At 37.2% G+C, this 25923-nt stretch overlaps 1 long non-coding RNA gene across 3 annotated transcripts in view; it reads left to right on the top strand.

The window, feature by feature from the left end:
• LOC139680354 (uncharacterized) overlaps positions 1-25923 on the top strand; it is a 238218-nt gene that overhangs the window by 48257 nt on the left and 164038 nt on the right. For all 3 annotated transcript variants that reach the window (XR_011699338.1, XR_011699334.1, XR_011699337.1), the window contains one exon: positions 1479-1598. This is a non-coding gene — a long non-coding RNA (uncharacterized lncRNA). The remainder of the gene's footprint in view (positions 1-1478; positions 1599-25923) is intronic.

The raw sequence follows: 25923 nt of genomic DNA, 5'->3' as shown, positions 1-25923 counted from the left end.
GGACTTCAAAGTGGAAGAGAGTAGGTTGAGATAAGACATTAGACAATTATTCTTTTATTGTGAGGGTGGTGAGGCACTAGAACAGATTTCCCAGAGAAATTGTTGATGAAAGTATCCAAAGCTGGGTTAGACTGAGCTCTGAGCAACCTGGTCTTGTGAAAGCTGTCTCTGCCCATAGCAGGGAGGCTGGAACAAAATAATCTTTCAGGTCCTTTCCAACACAGGCCATTCTATGATTCTATGACAATTCAGCACTTGAGATTAAGGATCCCACTGTATTGGGATTAATTGCTTTATGTTTCTACATACCTAAAATAGGTATTACTTTATTGAAAAAGTAATTTGTCTTCAAGAAATAATTATTTAATTCTCAGATACATCAATCAGTTATAAAGAAGAAGGTTTTATTTCTCTTCTGCAGGCACTTGGTTTATAAACTTAGACCAGATTATTGAAAATATTTATTTTTCATCTTCAGTCACTGAAAGAATTTGAATCTCAGAAAGACACTTTGTTGCAAGGTATTTTCTTCTTGTCTTAAAATGATATACTTTAACTGTGATCTGTATACCTTTAGTGCGGTTCTGATACTCCAAACAAAGGTGGTAAGAAAGATATGAAATAGTTCATATTTTATACAATAAAGGATTAAAATAGTCTTTAAAACTTGATTGCCATTCTATTGAAGTTATGCATGTTTGCAAACCATCATGAATGTGGCACAAAATCTACTGATGACTGTGAAAAGAGAATGCCTGAAAGTAATGTTTATAGAATTTGTGTATTTTTTCTAATAGCATTTGTATTTCTTATGGTATCAGCTTGCTCTTTAAAAATCAACTCCTCCTCCACTTTCCCTTTCTGTGTGTGTTTGTACTGGTTGTATACAAGTCTATGTGGATTTAGGAGCAGAAGTCAGTTTCCACTTTGGTTAATGCATGATCAGAAAAATTAATGAAATACCAATAATATTACCATCAATCTGACCTATATAGACCCACTTATGTCTAATTTTAGAATTCTTACCGTCACACTTCTACAATTGCTACATACTTTGAAACTGTTACTATCATGTTCAACATTCTATGTTTTTTACTGGATACTTGGCAAATAAAAGAAAGTTTATAATCCAAACCAACAGCATCTTACTTCTAAATGGCAAAAATCAGTTTTTCAAGGAAGGCCACTTTGTTAATAAAATTTATAAACTGAATTTGGTTTACTGATGAACATGAGTTGATGCATAACTCATAAAATGTTGGCTTGAACTGTAGTTGCCAGGTTGAGGAGTGGTGAAGTTTTTTGAGTATTATTTTTGGTTTGGGTTGGGGCTTTTTGCTTCATTTTTTTCCCCTTCCTTATGAAGCATCAGACTTAATAGGGATGAATTATATAAAAATTATCCTGGAATTATACAGGGGAGTGTTTTTACAGAGTCTTTGTTTCTGAAAGAACTGTGATTTGTCTTTATATTACAGGACTGGAAAGTAACATCTTCTGTAGATGTCATCTTCTGCCTGCTGGTACCCCATTCTTCAAGTGATGCCACATGTGGCATTGAGTAGTACTGGCAAATGGAAGAGGTTTCTTGGAGTATGGTAGGTTTATTTCTTTCCCATAAGGCTTGATGAAGTTCTTCATAATTACTTTTCTGTTTAATATAAATTAAGTTAAGCAGGTATTCCAAATCTTCCAAATTTTGAAGCAAGTCTTCCAAACTATTGGTCTCAGAGCTATTGCTGCTATTACTTGGTTTTACCTATATATTTATTGGCAGAAGATATTTTCAAGGTATCACATTGCACTGTAGCAAACCCCACCATTTGTGATCGGCAACTGAAACTAGAAAATTAAAGGATATATTTTAATTTTTCTCTATAATAGTAATAACTTTTATATTGTACAAAAGTCATTCCTTGTAGTATTAAAGGGTATTGAAACAGCTGCAGAAGAATCAAGTGTATACGATCTTTCTTCAACATGGTGCTGCAGAAAATACATTGAAACAAATTTTAGCTAGGAAAGCAAGAAAAGAATGTTTATGAAAAGCTTAGAGCTGGGAAATAGGGGAAAAGACTTTTGTTTGGACAGGACCCCTTGATTAGCAAATCTTGAAGAGGTATTACAGGGTAATTGTAGAAGCTTGAAAATGGAGGGAGCAGTTCTGAAAACAGTGTTGTCCTGGATCTAGGTTTCATTTCACCTTGACTTGTCATTGGTTTTGGTGGCTTATTCTGTGTTGATATTTACCAAACAGAGCTATTAATGCATCCAGGTGTTTTGCTGGGCTGCAGTGTTCTATGAGCTTTCATTAGACTCACAGCTTTGTTCCAAAGCCTTCTTGGAATGTTGTGACTGTTATCAGTGACAATAATTATACTCTCTAGTCCCTGTGCGTGTGTCATCAGAAAAACCAGACCGTAATTAGTGTTCCATAGCTAAGGTTGTTTCCTAACAGAGTGGTTTAATGACAGTGATTTTGAGAAAATTTGCATATGATTAATGTTGTCATTATTATTATTATACGTCATCTCTGGTCAAAGTGCAGTGAAATGAATAGATACAGCTTAACAACATTGGTTCCAGTTTACTATTTTCTTACTGGTGGTAAAAGACATATTGAGGTGAGAGTTTGTTGCTTAAACATGGGACTGGTAAATATGACACAAAACCTGCATTAGACCCACAACCATCTGGAAGTGCAGCTGAGCCCTTGGCAGGATACCGTAGGGTATGCAAAATGCACGAGTTGCCTATGCTTAGTGCTCCTATCCTACATATCAGATTTCTCCTTCAGGAAATGATCCAGCTTGACCTGATTTGGTTTGGATTGTGATAGATTGTAATCCTAGATTCAGAGGTGATGTTGGAGTTGAGGTGTACTTGGAGATCTGCAAGGAAAGAAGGGTTGAAATGAAGCAAGCGAGGCAACAACTAGGAAGTTGTTAGAGAGTAGAGGGGCTTAATTTATCTTGTCTTGTTTGCTTTTTCTACTTATACTCCTCATGGGCTAGCAACTCACCACTTTCAAGTGAGTGACATATTTTCTGAGCTGTTCTGTCATGCATTATTTCACAAAAAGAAATATATTAATTGCTCTATGCTGTACTGCATCCCTTCATTGTGTATTAAGTGTAAGGGAAAATATTACAGTTGGTATCTGACATGTGGAACTAATTTGCTTCCACTGGAGTTTGGGGAGAGGTCTTGGCTATTACAGTGGGTGAAAACTTTATGAATTATGGACGTCTCACCTCATGATGCTTCATTTGTAGTTTACATTATGAATAAAATATGGGGGTTATATCCCATTGAAATCAGTAGGAGTTTTTCTCTTAACTTTTGCTAGGCCATGACCCTGGGAATTTCTGCTGGCTCCTGGTAAAAAATTGTTCAATTCACACCCCTAACTAGACCTGCTCTGAGAACTCGGTTTTTAATATTGCTACCAAATTTGCCTCTTAGGTGATAATTGTCTGTTACTGAAATTTATTTGTACTTGATTTGGGGGATCCTATACTCAAAGGAAAACATGCTTCCACACCTATATTTTTCTAACCTTAAATATGGCAGAATTGTTTGGGGTAATTACAGACTGACTCTCAGGAAATAGTATCTGATAAAGAGGGAAAGGACTTCAGAATAATTTAGCAAAAGATAGGGTGGCAATCCTACAGGTAAGATATAATATTAAACTATTCTGTTTGTCGATAGCGAGAAAATGAACTAGATTACTTTATAGCTCTTTAATATCACCAGTTTCTATGAATGCAAAATCTTTGAGTGTATTGTGGATTTTTGTTCATCAACTTTGAATTGGATAAGCTTATTTTTGTCCATGTGTGAAAAGTATTATTTCTTGCTTTAGCAATAGACTCTTTCATGCTCCTATAGTTGGAGTATGTACCACCCACAGGTCATTCATAGCTTACAAAACCTTTTACTGAAGGGCATAAAAATTCTTATTTTCTACATAATATTACTTTTCTGTCAGCTGATGTGTAGAGCTCTTTGATCTGTATTCCACTCACTGTACAGAGCAGTCATAAGTGTATATTCACATTATTGTGTAACATATGAAGCTAAAGTTTGATTGTCAAAAACATGAATGCTACAACAAACCTATTTCTGACTCTGAGATATTCCCTTAATGCAAGTATTAACTGCTTTTGAAGAAAGGGATGTATCTGAAATGCTGAGCATGCTCTTATCTGATACCTGATTTCTCTGTTTTGATATCTCAGGTTCATCAGCTGCTACTGGAAGTTCCACTCTATTGTTGGACCTTGTTTTAGGAAACTTACAATGTTTTCAACAGAAACCCCTCCCAGTCTGGGCTGGGTTTTTAGATTTACATTAGGACACAATTTATGCAGTGTATGTGTGCACATACATCTATCTCTATGCTCAGGTGTCTGTTTATGCTGGGGGGTTGAAGCCGAGTAGTAGAGATATTTTAAAAATCTCCTCTGCACAATCAGGCCAAAGTGTCCATACAAACACTCAGTTATCCTTTGTTATACCAACAGAGAAGGCCATGAAGGCATTAAGCCATTTATTGCCTATTCCTATGATGCTAATTTACCATTTTATGCTCCCTGCATTTTGCATCATTCCTTTTAAATTATGTACAAAGCATGTTTACCATCTTAAAATCCCTTGCTGAGACATTGCAAGTCTCAGATAAGTATCCTAGCTTTGGCACTTCCTCAAGTTTAAGATGGTTAACATTGCAGAGGGGATGGGGGGTGGGATTATTCTCACCAAGGAAGAACAAGATGTCTGTCTACCATTGGTATAGCTCCATTTAGTTCTGTGTTCTCTTCCTGTTGTCATAGTTTATTACTTTCCCTACTGAGCTGCGGGAGATCTTTAGGGCAGTCATGTTGTGTACATGTATATTATATAAGTAATAAACCAAAATATTCAACCTTTCTAGGTCCTGTTGCTTTTTGATCAACTCCCTGAATCAATACTAATCCTTCGCTTTGTTAATGAACTTGCTAAAGCAAACCACATACTCACCTGAAAGAGTACCAAGAACACAAGACCCTGGTGTTCATCACAGTTGTCCTAGATGTTGAGGTATTTCAATTATCCTGTAGGCAGATAATCTTAAACTAATTCATAAAGAACTTAGTGTAAATAAATCCATTTTTTACACAAGATTTCATAGCCATAAGAATGTTTGATGGAGAGAAAATGATTTAGTGCAATTTGTAACTTGGAGAATGCAATACATTTGACTTCTTTTTCTGTATAATTCAAAGAGTTCATCTGTTGCACAATGTTCATTTTTAATTAAACATTTTATCATCACACAGACTTTTATTGACTTTCTTTATAATAGAGCTGATAAGATCTTGACCTAATCGTCAATACAGCGATGTATAACTCAATATTCTGGCACACACTGTTCCCTTCAGAATTAAACACATGATTTTCTGATTTATTTTTAAAATCTTAAGTATTTTTAGTCACATTTATTTACTTTAACTTTTCAGATTTATGCCCTTTTTGACTTATGCAATTTGGATGCAACCATTTCTTGGACTATTACTCCTGCTTGCCTGAGCTTTTATCTGTCTGGAAGATTTTATTGAGTTTTTTTTTTCCCTTTCTTTTCCTTTTTAAAATTAGTAATAAAAGGTGATTTATCACTTAATCTTGTTTCCTACTGTACCTTTTGAGTCCAGTTTTGATTAGATGCCCTAACTTCCCTCACTACTGCCTTAATCATAGGTTTATAGAATTTTTGCTATCACAGAAACTCCTTCACATACTTCATAAGAAGAGATTCCTGAAGATACTCCTATAAATGAATTGTGAAGTTGATCCCTGTCAGTAACCTTAAAGAACTCTGTCACATAAAGCTCTGCAGGATCATGTGTTTAGCCAGACTGATAAGTACACCTGTAGCTTGGCAAGATTTTGTCACCTCCAGCAGACCTGCAGGAGGGGAATCATCCCTTCAATTGGTAGCAGCTGCTTTGGTGCTTCTGACTCAGGAGACATCTGGACACAAACCAGAAGTTGGCCATTGAGCAGCATCCTGAGGAAATAAGCCATAATCTCTTTTCCAGGGTTTGCTGTCTCCTACATTAGACTTTTTTATATTAGAAACTGGAGTAAAAATCAGAATTTTCTGACATTTTGCTGCAGCAAGTCACCCCTTTTGAGTTGAACACCCATCATACTCACATAGGTACCTGAAGACCATCAGGTGCTGCAAGACCCAATTTCTCATAATGCCCTACCCTGCCCTACCCTACCTAGTTATGTCAGCTGTCTCAGATGATAATCACCCAACTTACCTGTGCTTCTCTTTCACACTTTGTAAAGCAGCTTTTGCTGTTCAGCCTTCTCCTAGTATCCCAGATCTGTCACTATTCACTATAAAAGTATACTGAATTAAGCTGATAATATTGAGAAAATTCAAGGAGCTAATTTGAATTTGCTTTATGTAAAAAATGGCAGAAAATGAAGTACTGCCTTGCACTTTGGAAGAGTTTCAAAGACTCATCTACTGAGGATATATTTCTTACACCATCTCAGATTTTTTAATCTTGCTTTGTCAGCATAGCAGAATTTAAAAATTGCACAGGGCCTCTGACAGTAGGAAGTTACCTTGTGCCAGATGTCTTTCAAAATATAACCTCTCAAGTACTATGGTCTTCAACAAGGTCAGATCTTTAAGAATAAATAGGTATGTAATAAATTTAACTAAGTTACCAGATGTTTGAATTAAACTTGGATTTCTGATTTAGTTCTGATTTTTTTTCCTGGCACATTCATTACCCAAAACCTACAAGAAAATATGCTGTCACTGGGAGTATATAGTGGTGTGAGACTTAAAAGAGACAGCCCATTTTACTTTCCTAATTGTTCTAAAGGTTAACTGTTTATGAAAAAAGTGTAAATCTAACAAGCATATGTTGCAGGTTTATTGCTAACTACACCTAACCAAATTGGGGAATTGTGGAAACACAATGGAGGTGTGTCTGGGGTATGTAGGAAGCTGTCAGCACAGGTGCCAAAATTTGTTCCCCTCTGTCTTTGCTGCCATCTGTGCTTGCTAGATGAAGACAAATCAGGTAAATGCCAGTGGCAGCCCATGACTTTATTTCTTGTGCAAAAACAGTGGATATGTTACAGGTGCAGGACCTCCCTATCCCCAACAGAGGAGGGGGAAATGACAACTGAGAGAACGAAAAAGCTGATAAAATTGTTAGTTGTATCTATCCCTGAAGCTCACTTGTTAAACGAGACCTAAGTCACATCAGAGGAAGCTGCCTGTTACATTTAGGGATACCGAACATCACCACTGAAATAAAGATTCCCAATTTTAATCAGACTGCTGGAGCAGAGAGGCTCTGTTCGTGCATAGGATGATCCTGCTCTTTAGATGCAGCAGTGAGGGTGCTCATGAACCTGTTTGCTGTTCCTTGCTCTTCCACCCTGAGATCCTGCAGCTGAAATGAAGAACAGGAAGGAGTAAATATAGATATTTTGCTTGCTTGGTTGGTTTTTTGGGGTTTTCTTGGTTTGTACCTCAACAAATTCAGAATGGTTGGCAGTGCTTGAGACTGTGCAAGCTAGGATGGTGTCCAGTTGCTTCACAGGTGCATTGGTACTGGTTTCTCCTCAGCTTTTCACCCCAAGCAGTTCTCTAGATATTTTAATGTACTTCTAGAATTAATAAAAGATTCTGAGTTTTAAACGTACTTTAAACTTGTTGGAAAAAAAAGTCTATTGCATTTGCTACTGAACATTAGTCTAAATGCATCCTTGTATGTAGGGGACTAATAGGAAGATAATTTTTCCTATCTTTACACAGAAAGTAAGGTAGGATATTTATAGAGGAATAACACCCCTTAACATCTACTTCTAATGCAAATTTTGAAAAATATTTTAAAATGTTCATGTTTTCATGAATCCTATTTTAAAAGCAAAAGTTAGACTGTGTTTTTACTGACAATACTCAAAGAAATGTAGATGTTATTTCTCCAAAAAGATATATTTTATATTGGTTAATTAAATAAAAAAATAAACTTGCATAGGTGTAGTTTTGATATTCAAAGATACACCCTCACCAGAGGAAAGGTGAAAGTGTGGTTTAAGTCTGTAATTTCATTTCAAGAGATGTGTTCAAATTTATGTAAATTAATACTTTAAATCATCTCCTTGATCACATTGTTTACATTATATGTACAGTACATAAGCTGGCACAGTTAGCAAGCTCCGTGGAAGGACAAGTCAGCAATGGGTCGCACTGCTCAAGATCAGGATGACCTGGATATGTGGCTCTGACTTTATTGCTGTTGAGTTATCAGCTTTCTAAAACTCATGATAATTCACAACCACTTAATGTAAAGTCTAATTTGCTTCTGTATACACTTGAGAGAGGGAAAAAGTGTTTTAAGAAGGGAGGAGTTAGGTAGCATTGTTGTTTCTGTGTATATTTGTTTAGTGCTTTAGATTTTGCTGAAAGGGAAAGTCTGCTGACTATTTGGTTACATTCAATTTCTTAGGAATTGATTTTTGTTTATCAGCTTATTACCTGACAAAATAATGTTGAATTTAGAGAATATTATTGGAATTTCATAAGAACATTATTTAAAATTAGTGCATAAGCCTTATTTTATTGAAGTTTTATTGGGGTATATCCATTGTAAATCTCACTCTTTTATAGAAAACAGTTTAATGGTTCATGAAGTACCAAAGTTAGTTGCTAAGATATTAATATCAAATTCTTGTACACCGACCCCCCCCAAAATATTAAATCTAATAATTTAATTGTTTTACATTACTAATAGGGACATTTAAGAAGTTCTTTTACATTAAAAAGAAAAAATCAAAGAAACCTCAGTATTTGGACCTTTTTAAGTTCACAGAATGTCAAGTAGAGAATGCATATGGTACCTAGAACATGTATATATAAGGTAATGTAGGAAACAGGAATGTATTGAGGAGAGCTGGCTGTTAAGTTAAGGCCTTTAGCTAGAACTTGGAGGATGCAAGTTTATTTGCTAAATTTTGCTGTGCTTTTTCATGATCTGACTTGCAACATGAATGCTTTAATCTCCTGGGAGAAAGTAAGTGCGAACTTTACCAAATCATTTGGCAGAGCTTGTATTTTAGTCCACCTTCCTTTTTTTAGAGGATGAGGTTAATTTTCTGCCATTTTTCCCTCTCCTTTCCTTTTAGATTTATTTTGTGGCAAAAGCCTATTAAAGCTGTTAAAACTTGTCATTTTAAACTGGATAAAGACAACAGATTTTAGCCCTTTTGAGGGAATAGCCATGTAAGAAAAAAGATGAAAATAATTATGTTTACTGATGAGGATCTTGTTCTTCTCTACTTCCAAGCATGTATATGTGTAGGAAAGTATTGTCCAAAAGTACAAGTATTTTAATAAAAAGAAACCAAAATGAGGTGCTACTATCACTTTGCAATTTCTGTTGGTCATGATAGAGATTCCCATAGAGTACAAAAGATGAAGTCGAGGTTACAGTTGACCTGTGTTTCAAATGGATGCAGGTAAAGAAAAACAGTGAGATATACTCTACATTTTACTGAGGGGGGTGTGTATGCAACTTCCTGCTTCCTCCTCCCCGTACCTATACGCACAGTGAATTGCAATTTTGCTCTGGATTGAATGAAAGGACATTCTTCTCTGCAGTTGCTCTCAGTTGTTCTGTTTAGTGGTCTGATCTGGCGGCTTCCTCCGTATCCATAAAATATGAGTGAGCATCAATAAGCTATCCAAGAGAAATGAGTTTTAAGGAGGTATTCGAATGAGGAGAGGATGACTATGCAAGAAACAGAAGGGGAGTTCTCTGAATTTATACTCAGGCATTAGGGAGAAAAGGAGGAAATCATTTGGGCAAGAAGGGCTGTAAACATCCTGTCAGAGGGTTACATGATATGCTGAAATTGTAAATTCCATATGGCATTTGGTGTGTTCTGTGAGAGTGCATGTATTTGGTATGATCTATAGGAATCTAAGGAAGCTCTGCTCATGCTCTGCTCCTTCTACAGCTCTTTAGGTATTCATAGCATGAAGTCACAGCCACGTTCCCCAGTCACAGTTTTAGTGGAGAAAAGAGCAATCTGAAACAAGTATTTGTGAGAACAGTTGCACTGAAAGTCCAATTTGAACAAAGCATTTTAACTGATGCAAAACAAAGACTTCTTAGGCAGTTGCAAGTACTTGTGGAGAATTAACAAACAGAAAAGGCCTTCTTTTCTGCATGCCATGGGCTACCCAGCCAGGAAAAGTGACCAGTCACACATTGCGTATAACGAATAGTGATTGTTCCTTTCGGTCAGTTAAAAATTGTCACAGGGTCAAATATGTTTGCATACACTGCTCAAGGACTTGTGACTAACAAAGTAATTAATAACACCCATGACCTATTTGCAGACACCTGGTGAACAGATTTAGAGGCTCAATTCATTGGCTGTGTTTCCCAAGGAGCAATTCCACCAGTTCTAGCTAAAAATCTGTAAAATCAAGGTTAGAAAAAAATCAGTTTCATCATGTAATAGCAATGTCCATCCTCAACACTTGCTGTTAGATAGCCTTTGTTGATATGATTATCGCATATGATGGATTCTGTACCAGTTTTTTTGATCCCCTTGAGTCCAAACAAGCCTCCAGAACTTCCAAATACTTGTATTATTTTAAAATCAGCTTTTGTGTATGAGATACTGTTACAATAATTGTTTGATTTATGATATTCAGTAATGATTCAGCCAAGTGCTGTTCATAGGCAGGCAAAGGTCTTATCTGCTTTTCCAGGAGTTTGTACTTACTGCAAGGAGCAAATCCTTTGAGGTCACTGGGCAGAAGAGGGAGCCTTGGTGAATGAAGTGATGAGCAGGGTTGGTCCCAGAGACACAGCTTCAGCCTTAAAACTTTTCTCATTCCAGTGATTATTGCAAACAGAAACATCTTCCCAACTGAGCAGGAGGAGGAGGGAGCAGAGGCCAGGGTTGGGAGCATGCAGAACTCAGCACAAGATTTTAAATTCCATTGCATACTTAGTACAGTTATTGTTTGTCTGGGGCTGATGTGCTTCTCTAAAGAAGAAGTGAAAACTGCATAAATCTGTCTGTCATTGTATTTCACATAGATTTTACTTGATACTGTATTATTATTACTTTGTACCTTCAAAAGAAACTAAACAACACTGTTTTAAGGAAGCCACAAAGGGGTGCTTTGATTACAAAACAGCATGTAAATTTTAAAGCATCTAATTCGTTAAATATTTAGTGTCTCTTTTACTTTTTTGTTCTGTAATTGATTACTAGCACACCCTTTAACCCACCTTAAAGGGCAAGCAGGAAATTCATGTTTTCGTTCATCAGCCCATCCCTCTGAAAAGCGTTCAATATTAAAACAGTTTGCAAGGAGCAAAGGCAGAAGAAACAAGAGGCCCAGTTAGACCGTGGCAAGGTTAGGAGATGCATGTCTGGTGCCTGCAGCAAATATCGGCTCTTGTTCCGGTACAATTTTTGCATGGGGAGACCAAGTTAATTGGGGTATGGCTCTGTTCTTTCCTTTATGTGTGACCTTTTATTATCTCTGTGGCCCTGTAGTTCATGCAATGTCATAAAGCTGTGGGAAAATCTTGCAGCTAGTGTTATCAGCTGTTGGAAATTAACTTAAAAATTGAAATATTTTTGTTTCCTTTTGCCTGAAGGTGTCTGGGTGTCTGTAAACTGCTATGAAGGTGCAATTATTGTGGCTGTGATTTTGCTGAGCATTGCTTGTGCAATTTTTCCCCTTCTTTCTCTTCCCTTCTTACCCCTCCTGTTTTATAGTGCAAGCCGTGCGCTGGTAATCAGGTGTTGTGCTGGGGGAGGGGGAGGGCTACTTTAGGAGGGGGGTTACATGGCATAATTCCCACGAATGTGGGAGGAGGATGAAAAAGATAAAGAAATTTTGTTTTTCTGAGCTAGAGAATTCTCTGCATGACTTCCCCACTGATGGGATCATGTGCTTTCAGGCTGAGATTTTATTAACAATTCAAATGGAAATTGAGGGCACAGGAGGAGCAGATTCTCACATAAACTTGATCTGTCCATGAATGCAGTTCTCTGTTTGGCCTGACCCTGCATGGCTTAAGACACTGCCTGTGAGGCCTGAGTGCCAGACACAAAGACCGAAATGAAAACCAAGCACATTCCAGTAGTCTGCACAAAGGCAATGGAGCAGTTTCTAGCCGTCTCCCCAGGGAGAGATCTTATCTCCTTGCAGCTAAAACCCTTTAGAGTGTTTATTTGTACTCTTGCACCCGAGGTTTATGAATGGATATGGATGCTGATTAAACACTGCAACTTTCCTCAGTGGGTCCTTTTGGGAGACATGAGGTGTTTTCTGTGCGTATTTTTTTCCCAAATATGTATCAATACCAACAAAAACGTTGCTTGGGTTTCCTGAGCAATGAATGCAGTGCTGGGGGAGAAGGCAGTCCAGAAAGTGCATTCATTAGCAAGAGTCATCCCAAGACTTAGGAGAGATTTGCAAAACTTTGGCTTTAGGACACGTCACCTGGTTTTGGACATTTAAAACATTAATGCAGACTGTCCCCAGCGCTGGGTGGTTGAACTTGCCAGCGCTGTGGAAGGTTTCTCCTGAGTAGCTGTGCCGATTAAATGTGGTGTATAGTTGGTTGACCTTGTGCTGTGAAGGCAGTGGTGCGAAGCGCAGGGGCAGAGGGAGGACAGGACGTGTAGGGCGAGGCTGCTGTGGTCACATCTGCGCGGCCATCGCCTTCCACCAGTGGCAGTCAGTGGGTGATGTTGCCTGTCAGGGGAGTTCTGCTGGGAATGAGATCCAGGCTGGGGGGGAATGGCAGGGGGTTGCTGGTGGTTTTGGGTTTTTTGGGGGTTTTTTTGAGACCGGAGGTGGGAAAGCCTACGACCATATCCCAGTGCGAAACTCTTAACTCATGCCCCCAGTCACCACCTGATGTTATTGTTGCATCACTAAAGTGTAATAGTGTTGGTAAAGTCTGGAGATTCCTTAATCAAACTATTGCACATTGATATTCCCGTCTTTCCTAATCAGCCTTCCTTTTGTGAAAGCCCCCTAAAACAGTAGGAAAACTGTAAGTAAAAAAATGTTTTGACCATGGTAATTCCCAAGAGTTACAATTTTGACCACCCTAGTTTTCCTTATTTTCAGCCAAAAATGTTAAAAAGAAAAAAGAAGCCCTAAAGCAAAAGCCAGCAACTTTAGGTAGGAAATCATAGCCATATGTTTTTCCATATTTCTTATGGCATTTAAAGGTTTCAAACCTTTAGATACTTCTGAAAGTAGCTAAATTACTCAAAAGAGACTAGCAAAGGATATTGATTCAAATAGTTTTTTCCCCTTAATTTTATGGGTTTATATTATCCAAAATTAATGGTTGTACTTAGGCAAATTGTCAGTAATTGGTGACAAAATTGCTTTATTGCTTTTCTTTCATTTGATGCTAATTAATGGCCTACATTATTAAGTTCAAGCCTCTTCTGTATTTCTCCTTCTCCATAAATATTTTTAGTGGTAATGTGTTGGAGTAAACTCTTTTCCTTCAGTGTATACAACTATTACTCTATAGAAACATGATAACAAACAGATTTCTGACATGATTTATAGAAATGTGATAACAAACAGATTTCTGGCATAATTTTTCCTGAAATAGTATAAATGTTATTTTTTCAAGGGCTTGAAGTCATTTTGATATGAAGGAATACATTAGTAACATAATGTGTTAATTGATCAATGAGGTAAAACATTAGTTTTTCATATTAAAGTACTCCTTAGTAACTTACCCAGCGGTTACTTTACAAAACCTAGACATTGTTGTTTTACTAGTTAAAATCCACTTACCTTCTCTCTTGCTATTTCACAGTGTGTTCAACAGAACAGTTGTATTTCAGTGGACAAGAATAACACCACAGAATTTGTCATCATATTTTCCACCTGTTAATGACAATGGTATTTGGTATAGAGTCGTGTTTCTCTACGTTTTTCAAATTAAATTATTTTAATGCTATGTAAATATTTTAAAGTCTAGAATGGATGCAGTAAGTAAAAGTTAGTTCTAGTTTTTTTTATACAAATGCTATGTAAAACCCAGCTTACATGTGTATTTGTTTCCTAAGAACTTTTAAAAAAATGATGAATATATGTAACAAAATTTGATATTTTGAACATCATATACCAAATTAGAAGAGTGAAAAAAGGAGCTAAATATCAAATGTTTCTTAAAAGGGAGTTCTAATGGCCTGGTAAAAATTAATGAGTAAAAAAATACTGAAAGCCAAAAAGACTTCAAAATGTAGGATAGGAGGACATGTTTTCTAACCTTTTATAGTTTCACAAATTATACTTATTTTCTCTGTCTAATTCTGTAGTACTAGACAGTGGTAGATGATTGCAACAATGATGAAATGTTGCCTCTGTGATTATTGGCCAAGTTCTATTTAGCTTTAATCTTAGGTATAATCAGTTTTCAAAATTAGGATTTATTATTCCTTGAAGTGGTTGTTTTCTTCTTTTGTCATGAGTTAAGCTTAAAAATTAATTTTAAAATAAGATGTAAATATTTATTAACATTTCAGTCATGGTTGCATATTTATTATTTAAATAAATCTTTAGAGCTACTGAATTTCATAAACAAACTCATATCTGTTTTTCATATTTTTAAAAATATTTGTTCTCTGCTGAAATTAGTTTTTAGAAAAAGGAAAGAGGAAATTAACATATGGTACTAGAAATTTTTACTGTTATGTAAGTGCCGTTTCTTGGATTAAAGAAAAATAGTGAAGTAAGGTTCTTGGCAAGTTGTATTATTTTAAATTTGTTGAAGGAAGGTCATTTTATTCCTTAAAGCATGCTTCAATTATGAAAACTTTGCTTTGTAGCAGAGTCCCAATGCAGCAGTAATTCTGAACTCTGTCCTATCCCTGATTTCCACTGAGGAAAAAAGTCCACGTGTTTGGAACGAAATATGTGTATATATCTGTATTTTGAACTTAGCTAAGAGAAGTTGTAGCTCTTTAGCGTACCAGAAAAGAGCGACATTTTACAAAACATCTTGAGCTGGTTTTAGTGAAGTATTTATAGGTGAAAACTGCCTGAGAAAAATACATGTTAGTGCTTCCCTGTGTTTCCACCTGCCACCCTTAGCTTCTGTACTTGTGTTTATCCAATTTCTTTACCCTTGCACCTCTGTGAACTTCAAGATCTTTGCTTTGACTGTAGCTATGAATGTATATGAGGAGAGGTGTCCAGAGTACAGTAAGACACCTATACTTGCCCAAACATCCCTGGAGGCTGTGCTGCACCCTCCTCCTGATCTGTAGAGGCACAGTGCAAAGGCTCTCAGCTTGAGCCTTGCCTGCTTTCAGGCATGACAAGGCTCTGGACTGGTCGCATTCTGTCAGAGATGTGAGGTAGATATGGCAGAGTATAGGGGGAGCCCCCTACACCGAGCTGGGTTGTGGACTGGCGGTCAGAAGAGCTCTGGCACAGCAGACATCAGAAGGCTTGATCAGAAGGCTCACAACTTAGGGAGGTTATTCAAGATAGGTTAACAGACAGTTCTCATAGCTCATAGTAGAAGAAGTTAGTTCCTATTACATCAGTAGATCTAGATCTGACTCACTCTCACATCCTAGTAGATCTCTCTCTCACACAGTAATGTCCACACCTTTTAAGCATTCTCACATCTAACAAGCTATCACATAACTGGTTAACCAATTCACCTTGCATACACCACAGCCTCTGATTGGTCAAAAGCTACCACACACATACTCTGGGTAGCTCTGTTCTCTTTAAGGTAGAACTCCAAACATCTTTCCTTAAGGAATGCACTTACACTCACTCCTACAGCAGAGGAGCATTAAACCTCTGCTGTGACTCGAGTTCACATGGCTCAGTGGGGGATCAGTGGGAGCTGGTCTGCACCTCGTCAGCTGCACCAGCTGCTCCTTGCAGGGCACTCTCTATGCCCCAGTCCCGTGGGGCCTTGCAGGGGAAGGGGTTGGAGCTGTGCCCTTCTGCCAAACTGTTGTCTCCTGCATGTCTGTTGAAGTGAACTTTATGGCTCTTACCTACAGTGATGTAACCAAAGAGCTTTCACCCTGTACACTTCAAATTCATTTCACCTGTGTGTGTGTGAAAAGTCTAAAGTCTTTTTCATACAGTAGCACAAGTCACTTAAACTTGATTTCTGCATTTGCAAAGAGACTAGAGATTTATAATTTCCCAATAGGGCTGAGAGTTTGTTGCCATTTGAAATGAGAGTCGTTTTCACTGTGAGGGATTTTGTGGACCTGTGGAGATTCCCCTCACCTGTATATCAGGGGTCAACAGCTGTCCATGCAGCCCTACTTTTGCTGCTCATAATGTCCTTTACTGTTTACACGTCTGAGGAAGAACTTGATGCCTAACTCTGGCAGGTTTTCTCATATGTATGTCTGTGATTAAGGTTTAGTTTTGCTTGAATGTGAAGTGATGTTGCTGGACTTCAAACATTTATGCAGCTTATTTACTTTGAATTTGACCTCTGCAGGGAAGTAGATGAAACCTTGCAGTGCCCCCACAGAGAGTTTAGGTCCTAAACTTACGTATTTTGGGTTTCATCACAGATAGGTAAGTTAACCTCAGGTAAACAGTATGAACTCTCCTCACAAGTAAATGAAAGGAAAAGGAGAATAACTACAATTAGGCAAAAACTTGGCAGTCTGTTGCAAAAACGTGAATTTAATCTTGCCAGTGAACCTGTCCACAGCATTCACTTCTCAGTGTCTGAAGTAATGTGGTCATTCTTAGGCTGCCTTTCGATCAGCCATTTATGATACTTTTCTGAACTAACCACAGTGAAAACCAGTGAAGGGGAAGGGATAGTTCTTTGATCATGGTCTGTGAGATTGACTTTCCCTGACAAAGATGACCTTGGAATGACAGTTGGGAACTCACTGGTGCAGGTTATTAGGAAGCAAAAATGAGACCTCTGTAGATTGATGTTGATGAGGGATTAAATTAAAGAAATAAGGGTTTTTTATGTGTTGTGGTGAAATACAGACTCAGTTGATAAAAAATGTTGTTGTAAAGCACTGAGAAACTGACCATGTAGATGGAACTCACTGAGGAGAAGGCTCTGTCTTCAAATGGAAACCTGGTGAAATTTGCAAATGTTCTTGGAAATCCCAAATCTTCTAAATGTAACTTAAAAGTGAAATAAATACTTGCACTTAGAATTACCTTCCATTTCTTTTAGCATCCTCAGGAGCTGTCTTTGAGTGATGCAAAGTGCATTTGTCATAAATGGCATCTAGAGTTTACTGTGTGTTTCTTCAGGTTTTGTCTGTGGTTCTTATCCACTGTTGTGATTATTAGGGGAAGAGGAGGGGAAGAAGCCTATTGGCCTCGGCCCCCATTTCCACTGCCTCTTTGTATGTGGAAGATTTTATGTTTTCCCTGTCCTAGAGTGAGCACCAGAATAAAATATATGCTGTCAGATCTGCTTACCCTCTGCAGCAATGCAAGCGCTCCAGAGGGGCTATCACACCATCACACGTCAGTTACCTAAATTGAGTACCTAAAAGAGGCTTCACCAAAGACAATCTGGGCATCCTTCTTTCAGTTTTCCCTTTCACAGTAGTCATTTTTCCTCACTGACTGAAGTCATGGTATTATGACTTCCCTGAAACTGTGGCAATATGACTTCCCAGTGTACCTCCCTTTTCTGCCAAATTACATGATGCTGATGTTTAGTATTTAATATTGACTATATTCTAATAAGGTGTCCTCTGCTCTGGGTGTAAAACATTTCATTTCTGATTTCTGTTATTGGAAGTTTTCAATGACACCTACTTATTTTCAGATTTTCAGCAGTAGTTTTTAAGGAACATGTATTAATCTTAACAAGTCCTCATTGATCAGGGTGAGTCTAATATGAGAGAAAGTCATTAAACTAAAAAATCCCTTTTATTTTAATATTTCTATTGATAATTCAGGTTTGGATACTGTTTTGAAGGACAAGGAGAATATACAGAGTTTCTTATAGTATACTTTCAATAATACCACCTATTTAGTGATCACTAATGTAATGTTGTTTACTTGTTGTTAATTGTGTATAATATTGAAAAAGAGTTCCTTTTTGGTCTACTGTGTAAATATATTTTCTAAAAAAAAAAAGGCAATATGAACTGAAATGAGTTGTTAGATCTGTTTAAATCTGTTAAACTGGCATGAACTGAGGAATCTTTCTAGTCTGAGAAGTCATGACTGTCTCAGCCTCCTACCTCCAGCCAAGTCATATTTGATTGTTGCTACAGGAAGAAAAGATAAAAAAAAAAAGCTGCTCTAAGACTAAGAATGAACGTAATAATGAGGAAACAATGCAACATAGTCCAACCAGGCATGAAGAATTATGTATTGAAGCTAAGAGGCCAAGTGTCTCATCAGCTGGATTTTAATAATGCCTGGCAGAAGTGCTTGTACTTGTACAGCAATTGTTTTAATATCTAATTGAGCTTCAAGCTGAAATATGACAGTCTGTCTTGAAACATGAAGAGAACATTTTCTGTGATGCAATGTCTAAGCACTTTTTTACGTACTAAACTGAGACTAGAAATTTGTAATACTTGTATTTTCAGCTTCCAGGAACTTTCTAAATATGCATAACTAAAGCTGTATCCTGTGCAGTTTTACTATTGTTAACTCTTTCCTCTTCCTGTCTTTATAATTCATCTTGTTTACCATATTCACTTGATGCAGCTTGTTCCTTTTCTTGCTGTTGTGGGTTTTGAAATACTGTGAGCTGTTTCATTTGCTTTGCAGTTAGCAGAATACCTAGTGCCATAGTTATGCTTGGGGAGTTTAGCTATAAAAGCAGTTTAGACTTTAGACATAAATGTGACTCCAAAGCAGACATATAAATTATGCTCCTGATAATCTGACATTACCATTACAAGGTCAGGAGTAGAAGGTCACCATACATGAAGGTTAGAAAAGAAGCTTAAACTTTTACTTAGCGTGCATGCTGAAATGGATGCAATACTCAAAATGTAGTCTGCCTTTGAAATGGGCTTTTTCATTTTATTTCTCATGATCGATTGGTATGTGAAGCTGGAGCTTTTCAGGAAAAGTCTGGGATTATGAGTGTGTCAGCCTCTGCTTTTAGCACAACAACAAGGTTATCAATAATGCATTGGGGATTTCAGAATCCTTGAACATAGGGAAATCACAGCTGGTCTGGGTTTATTGTCGAAATTGCAGATTTGCGCCAAGAGGTCACGACAACTCCATGTCAGATGGTCACACACACACGCACACAGACATGTCTTAGGGGAATGAAGGGAATTATACTGAAGAATTGCCAGTGCCCATGTTATTTAGAAACTCTTCATATGTTTCTATAGTTCAACTTTAAAAGCAGCATATTTAATGCTGCTTGCAGTGGCCTTTTGACATTTTGGCCTTTCCCAGTATTGTAAGTTTTATTGTTTTTCTGACAAGTTTATTCATATACTAACAGCTTGCTTGGCAGCAATGTTCAGACTCAATACTTAGGCTTTCTGGTCACGGTGATGGCTGGCAGTAATAGAGAGGGAGAATAAGTGAGTGTGGAAATGCAAAACTGTCTCTTGTTACATTTTATCGATCTCATTCTGGTGTCATTCAATTAAGACAGAAATGTGATGGATAGTGTCTGCATAGATTCCTACTTTGCTTTCCAGACACTCTATATAAAGCTTTTTGGGGGGAAGGAGGAGGGAAAGGAGTGTGAGGGGAGGAGGGGGTAGCAAATCAAAGATACAGTGTGATTTGAATTACAGATCAAACTTATCTTTTAAAAAAATCATTATTCTAAAGCTATGCTGAAAAGCAATACTAGAAGAGCCAGCAGTCTGCGTTGTCTTGCTAATAAGTATCTGTAGATGTCCAGCACAGTGTTCAGTCGAGTAACAGGATTTTTTTGTCCCGATTTTGTCTGTGATTTATGAATAAATACGTGATTCCTCTGAATTTAGTACACAGATAGAAAGGGCTCATGAAATGAAAGGGCTTACTTGCCTAAGAGACTTGCCTGCATGCTGTAGGGTAGTAATTCCAGATAAACATCTGAAGATAAGGGTTGTTCTTTTCTGTCTATTGTTTACTTTAAATATGGTTAAAAAAATCATTGAGAAGCCACTGCTGATGTAATACAAAAACACAGAGATTAGCTCCAAAGGCTTAAATAGACCTACATCAATTCACAACTGAGCTTCTTGCCAGTCTTCAACACTGTGGTAACTTCAGAACTAATAAATTACTTTCTATCTCTCAGTTTTCTGCTTAAAATGTGAACAAGGCAGTTCTAGAATGCTTTTTTACAGAAGTGCTTTTTGTCATCAGACTTGAGGCAGACAGCTTAGGCATTCGTGAAAATGTTCAGGCTTCCTTACAAGTTCCCTGTGAGGAAAGCCTTAATAAGTCTTACCTCCTGGTGTTCCTTCCCTTCTATTGTGTTTAGAGGTAGCAGGACTGTGTCCAGATCTCCTCTGTTCCTAGGAAACTTACAGGGAAGGGATATGCAACTCAAAAAGCTATGTCCAGGACTGGTTTGGGATTCTGTGCTGAAATGAGGTTGCCTGGGGAAAAGTCAATTCACCAGAATCAAAGTACTTCACAGATGTATATTGTCCATTACAACTATCATAAACAAAAAAAGACTAACCAACCAAACAAAAAAAACAAGCTAAATATATTCTTCTCAACTGGCTTGCTGCGCTGCTGGGAAATGTGGAGTCCCAAGGTCTGCAGCTGTGCCATTTGCAGTGTGTAGGGTTGGTATGCCAAGCTTCCCAGCCTTTGTGGCCACTGAGGATATTCCACCTTTGACAGCATGGCTGTGGCTCCCAAAGTCCCTTTTCCTGCACTGGGGAGCACAGGAGCCATATTTTAACTAAGAGCCTTGAAGCTTGGATATTCAGGACTATATTTTTCTTTCAACTGCTGTTGTTAAAGTTACTAGTGTGGGAGTCATTAATTACTAACTAAGAAATAATTATGTTTTAAGGTTTTTAAGTTTTAAAGTAATTAAGGTTTAAGTCACATTTTAAATGTGACAAAGCTAATATTTTAGAAATGAAAGAGCACCTTGTTACTCATTCAGATAAGTATTCTGAGTGCTTGTTTTTGATTGCTGTGTGCTTCAGGTTAACAGTAGTTACCTGGTACTATGTAGAGACAACAGGATTATATGTCTCAGCTCTGGATTCATGGGCCTGAAAATCAGACTGGGGGTTGAGTTTTCAGAATTACAGAATTTCAGATGAGAAGTTAAGACTGAGATGAACCAAGGTTTCTTAGGATAGTTTGACCTTCTGTTACATGCTTCTGCTAAACTGATCAGCAACAATTATACTGCTGTGAGTATAAAGTGTCTTCCCTTTGTGAAGGAGTTCTAGAAGGGATCTTTAACTTGTCTTCTAAGGACTCTGGGAAAAGAATCATTTGAGTAAGGTATAGCCTCCCAGACATGAGGATGAAAGAAGGGTCTCGGGCACTTCCAGTCATTTCTGGTTTTTTTACCTAGAAGCAAAGATTGGTACCTTGAGGACTCTGAATTATTCTTGGACTGGCTCTTTTTGGGCTGATCTAGAACAGGGACGTGGATTAGGTGAGTTGTGACCATTTAATTCCCACTGCTGTTATTGAAGTCTCAGAGATACTGGGTGCTCACAGCTTGAATACTTGCTCCATCACCAGTACTTTTGAAAGTTACTTTTATTAAAAGACAGTGGGATGGGCACTTCTTACATTTCTATCCTTCCAAAGTGACATTTTTATTATTCAAGTTAAATCATGGCATAACATTGTAGCAAACCCAGTATTGTTTGTACAACATACCTTCTTTGATGAGGAGACTTTCAGTGCCAGACCATTTGATAAATCATCCCTTTTGCATTTGCCACTCAGGTAAGATCAAAAATATTAATATGCATATGAGGCAAATAGCATTGCTCATTTTTTATGGAAAATTGCACAACAGGTTTGGGTGGCAGTGTTGTTGAGGTAACTTCTTAACATAAAGCAGTTAAAGAGCTCTCCTCATTTAATATCCTGAATAGGCACAGGTTTCTGTTTCTTTCTGCACTCCAAACAGAAGGCTTGTTTTTGCTGCTTTATGACTTTGTGGGCTCACATAATGTAATGTATAGAATTATTTACATTTTTAAATAGTGATGATTTCACTGCAGGAAGGAAAATATTTGTGGTATGAAAAAGAATAATGTATTTTTAAAAATAATATGACTTAAGGGGAAGGAGATAAAGGGGCCTTGCTGTGGCAATCTGAGTAATTTATAACCAATGTAAAACTTAACCATGATTTGTTCTGGATTTTTTTCAACTGTATGTTTAGTTATATCAGGTTCCAATAGCCATACATAAAATAATGTTAGAAAAAAGGAAGCAAACCAGTCTCCAAATTCAGCAGTACTTCATAACCTCTACCAGGCAACTTTTATTATCATTTCTCCACCACAAACTCCTGTTTTCCCTGACCTGAAGAAAGGTCATTGAGGTGTACTTTTGGGTAAATTCAGCTCACATACAGCTAGCACTTAAGCTGAAACTGAAGAGACATTAAGTTTGCAAAAGTTGAGTTAGGTGATTTTGTGTCAGTGCCACACTTTTTGTAGATGTTTGCATTTCACAGTTCCAGAATTAGTCCCACAAGAACTACTTGTTGTGTATGGTATTTTAATCTCAGAAGGGAACAGCTATAACAGCACGGTACAAACTTGCTGCTTTAAGGTATACACTTGCATTTCCAGTTTTTTTCTAGACCAGAAAGTCACAGAAGATTGGGGAGAGGAGGGAGGATTTCCTCAGCTTAAGCACGAAAGTGGTTATGGCCTATTGTACATTTTTAGAGTTGAAATATTTCAATAGCTTGAAAATGAGCCAGACAGCCTGTGTATTATGAACAGGGAAGGGGAAAAAAGAGATCAAAATAAATAAAGAGCAGCTGCACTTCTGTTAGCAGTGCATCAGAGTTAAAAGGGACCTGAAAAAGTATAGCCGACATTATGTATACAAATCTAGAAGAAAAGAGCCCTAAAGTATATCCAATCTTGTCATATTCTGTTCTATTCTGAAGACTTAGAGTTCAGTCTTTCATTTACAAGCAACATTTTTTTTTGTCTTTCATGTGCTTATAGAGAATTAGGATTAAATATATAATACATAAGGAAGAGCTTTAAACAGTATGCCGAAAAATAGAAAAAAAGTAATTCACTCAATATCTGAGTCAGTTATGTTTTTGAATATTGTCCTCTGTAGCAAGAATTTGTCAGTAATTGTCTAGCAAAATTAGAATAGAAAATAATAGTATTGTTTAAGAAAATTCTCTTTTTCTTTTGGAATTATATTTGGGTTTCTCAAATTTCTGGGTTTTACTTCTTGATAATTAAGTGTTGGTCAATTTGTAGAAAGTCACATTTTTCCCGTGTGCAATTCATCTTTATCACTTCAATGTTCAAAGGATATCTAATGTATTTTCACACTCTTTGGCAATTAGGAACCTTTCAGTGAGAAAAAGAGAGAAGTGGTCAGCATCTTCTTGAATTTTAGGGACATGTTCTCAGTGTGGCAAACATTCTTTAAATCTCTGTGTGAAGGTTGACTAAATTAATACCATTTTTCTTTATTACACTTTATCCAATAACCTAAAGTTAGTAGCATAGTCTTGTTTTGTCTTTTGATTTTCTAGGATTAAATAGTCTTGTCCATTAGTGAGAAACTGGACAGTCTTTCATAGACAGTGTTCCAACTGAAGAGGAATCAATGGTGTTTATACTACTATTCCACTTGAAGTTCAGTATTTAACACATACTAATTCCAGTTGTCAGAAAATGTCAGACAGTAGATATAAAAAGAACCATATGCTAGAGAAGAGTAAACTGAATTTCATCTAGGAAAACATCAGTAAATACAAGTTTAATGCATTATTAATTTTGTCTTAATAATGATTAGGTGTGGTAATGATGATTACCAAGATTTTTGAAGTTAAATCAGGAATACAGTTGTGTTAACTCTTCTTCATCAGTTTTTGGGTTGGACCAATGGACAAAACTCTTCCTACTGATTTTTGGATGTGCAATTTTAAAAATCAGTTGTCATAATTCTAAGTGATTAGAAATAGAAATAAGTAGTGGGGCAAGTCATGTTAGAAATCATAAGACTCATCATACAATCAGAATGGTTTGGGTTGGAAGGGACCTTAAAGATCATCTTGTATCAGCCCCCAGCAGTGGGCAGTGACACCTTCCACTATATCAGGTTGCTCAAAACACGGTCCAACCTGGCCTTGAATGCTTCCAAGGATAGGGCATCCACAACTTCTCTGGCAAGTTGCAGTGCCTCACTCTACAGTAAAGATCTGCCTTTTGAAATGCAGGATAGACTTCCTTAGTTTCTCCCTTTTGATGGCAGTTCTCTTCTAGAACTAGGGATTCCAAAATTTGATTTGTATCTTCCCAGGAAATGTCAGATGCTGATAGTGAATTTGTAAATGAGATACAAGATATTTATTTTTATAGCTAAAATCTAGTTTCTACTGAAATGGGTGAGATTTTTCTTGTGAGAGTTCATTTCTGATGTAATATGGAAGCACTTGAGACTTTTTACAGTTTTTGGTCTCCTCCCAGACAAGTAGTGACAGGACAAGAGGACAGACAGCCTCAAGATGTATCAGGGAAGGTTCAGATTGGACAACAGGAAAAATAACTTCATGGAAAGTGTCATTAAACATTGGAATAGATTGCTTGGGGAGGTGGTGAAGTCACCATCCCTGGAGGTTTCCAATAAATGACTGGACATGACACTTAGTGCCCAGGTCTAATTGACAAAATGGTGATCAGTCAAAGGTTGGATTCAATGATCTCAGAGGTCTTTTCCAACCTGAGTGATTTGGTGATTCTGTACAGTTCAGGAGGGTTTCCAATTATCAGTATCCTGTATGGTTCCCAGAAAGAAAGAATTTCTGGATTTCAGTTTTGTAAGGCAGTCCTTTAAGCATTGCTTTTAAGTGGAGTCAGTGTTCAGCTGACTAGTGATTATATATATTGAAAAAACTTGTAGACAGACCACAATAATAAAAAAAGCTTAAAAGAAAAAGCACAGAAAAAGTTCAAACCTTTCCCTGACCAGCAAACATCTTGTTTATTCTTGAGTGGGGCAAAGAGATGAAGGCTTATTTGTCCTGTTGGAGAAAGACCAGTTATTCCTTTAATTTTCTTCCAGAGAAGGGAACTTGTAATTGACTTTATCTGAATTCATACCAGTCTTTACAGAACATTACATGATGTTCTTGCATGAACCCTGCTTGGTTCTTGGTTCTTAATTTTTCTTGTGGTGCTACATTCTCTTATGCTGTGTAATCGTCCCTTAGGAGCACGGGGTAACTTTGTGGGTTGAAGAATAATATTACATAGTAGTGAAGAGGTGTCCAAAATTATCAGGAAGTTTTCTGCATGCCTTTTATGATTGCCAAACTCCCAGAAAAGCAGATACTTTAGAATAAAAATGTGGGTAAACCTTAATGGCTTTTGCTCAAGAGGACTGCATTTCATTTTCCCAACAGCACTGCTGTCTCCTAAATAATTTCATGACTTCCCCACCATAAGGCACACAAGAGCTGCAATGATGCAACCTCTTCTATATTTACCACCTTAGAGCATAGAGAATATACAATTGACAGAAGGGCAACTGGAACCTCATCAAGTCCTGCTGAAAGGAAAGAGTACTCTTCATTGGTTTGCTTTCCTGAAATTCAGACTATGTTTTGAAGAGTTTGTTTTCAGAATAGTGTCATATTCCCATAATGAAATAAATTATTCTTGCTAGTTTTATAGTTTTACGGG

Source organism: Pithys albifrons, chromosome 1, assembly GCF_047495875.1.
Source record: "Pithys albifrons albifrons isolate INPA30051 chromosome 1, PitAlb_v1, whole genome shotgun sequence".
Taxonomy (NCBI): Eukaryota; Metazoa; Chordata; class Aves; order Passeriformes; family Thamnophilidae; genus Pithys; species Pithys albifrons.
The sequence above is the reverse complement of the archived record's forward strand: the minus strand, read 5'-3'. Positions and strand labels throughout refer to the sequence as shown.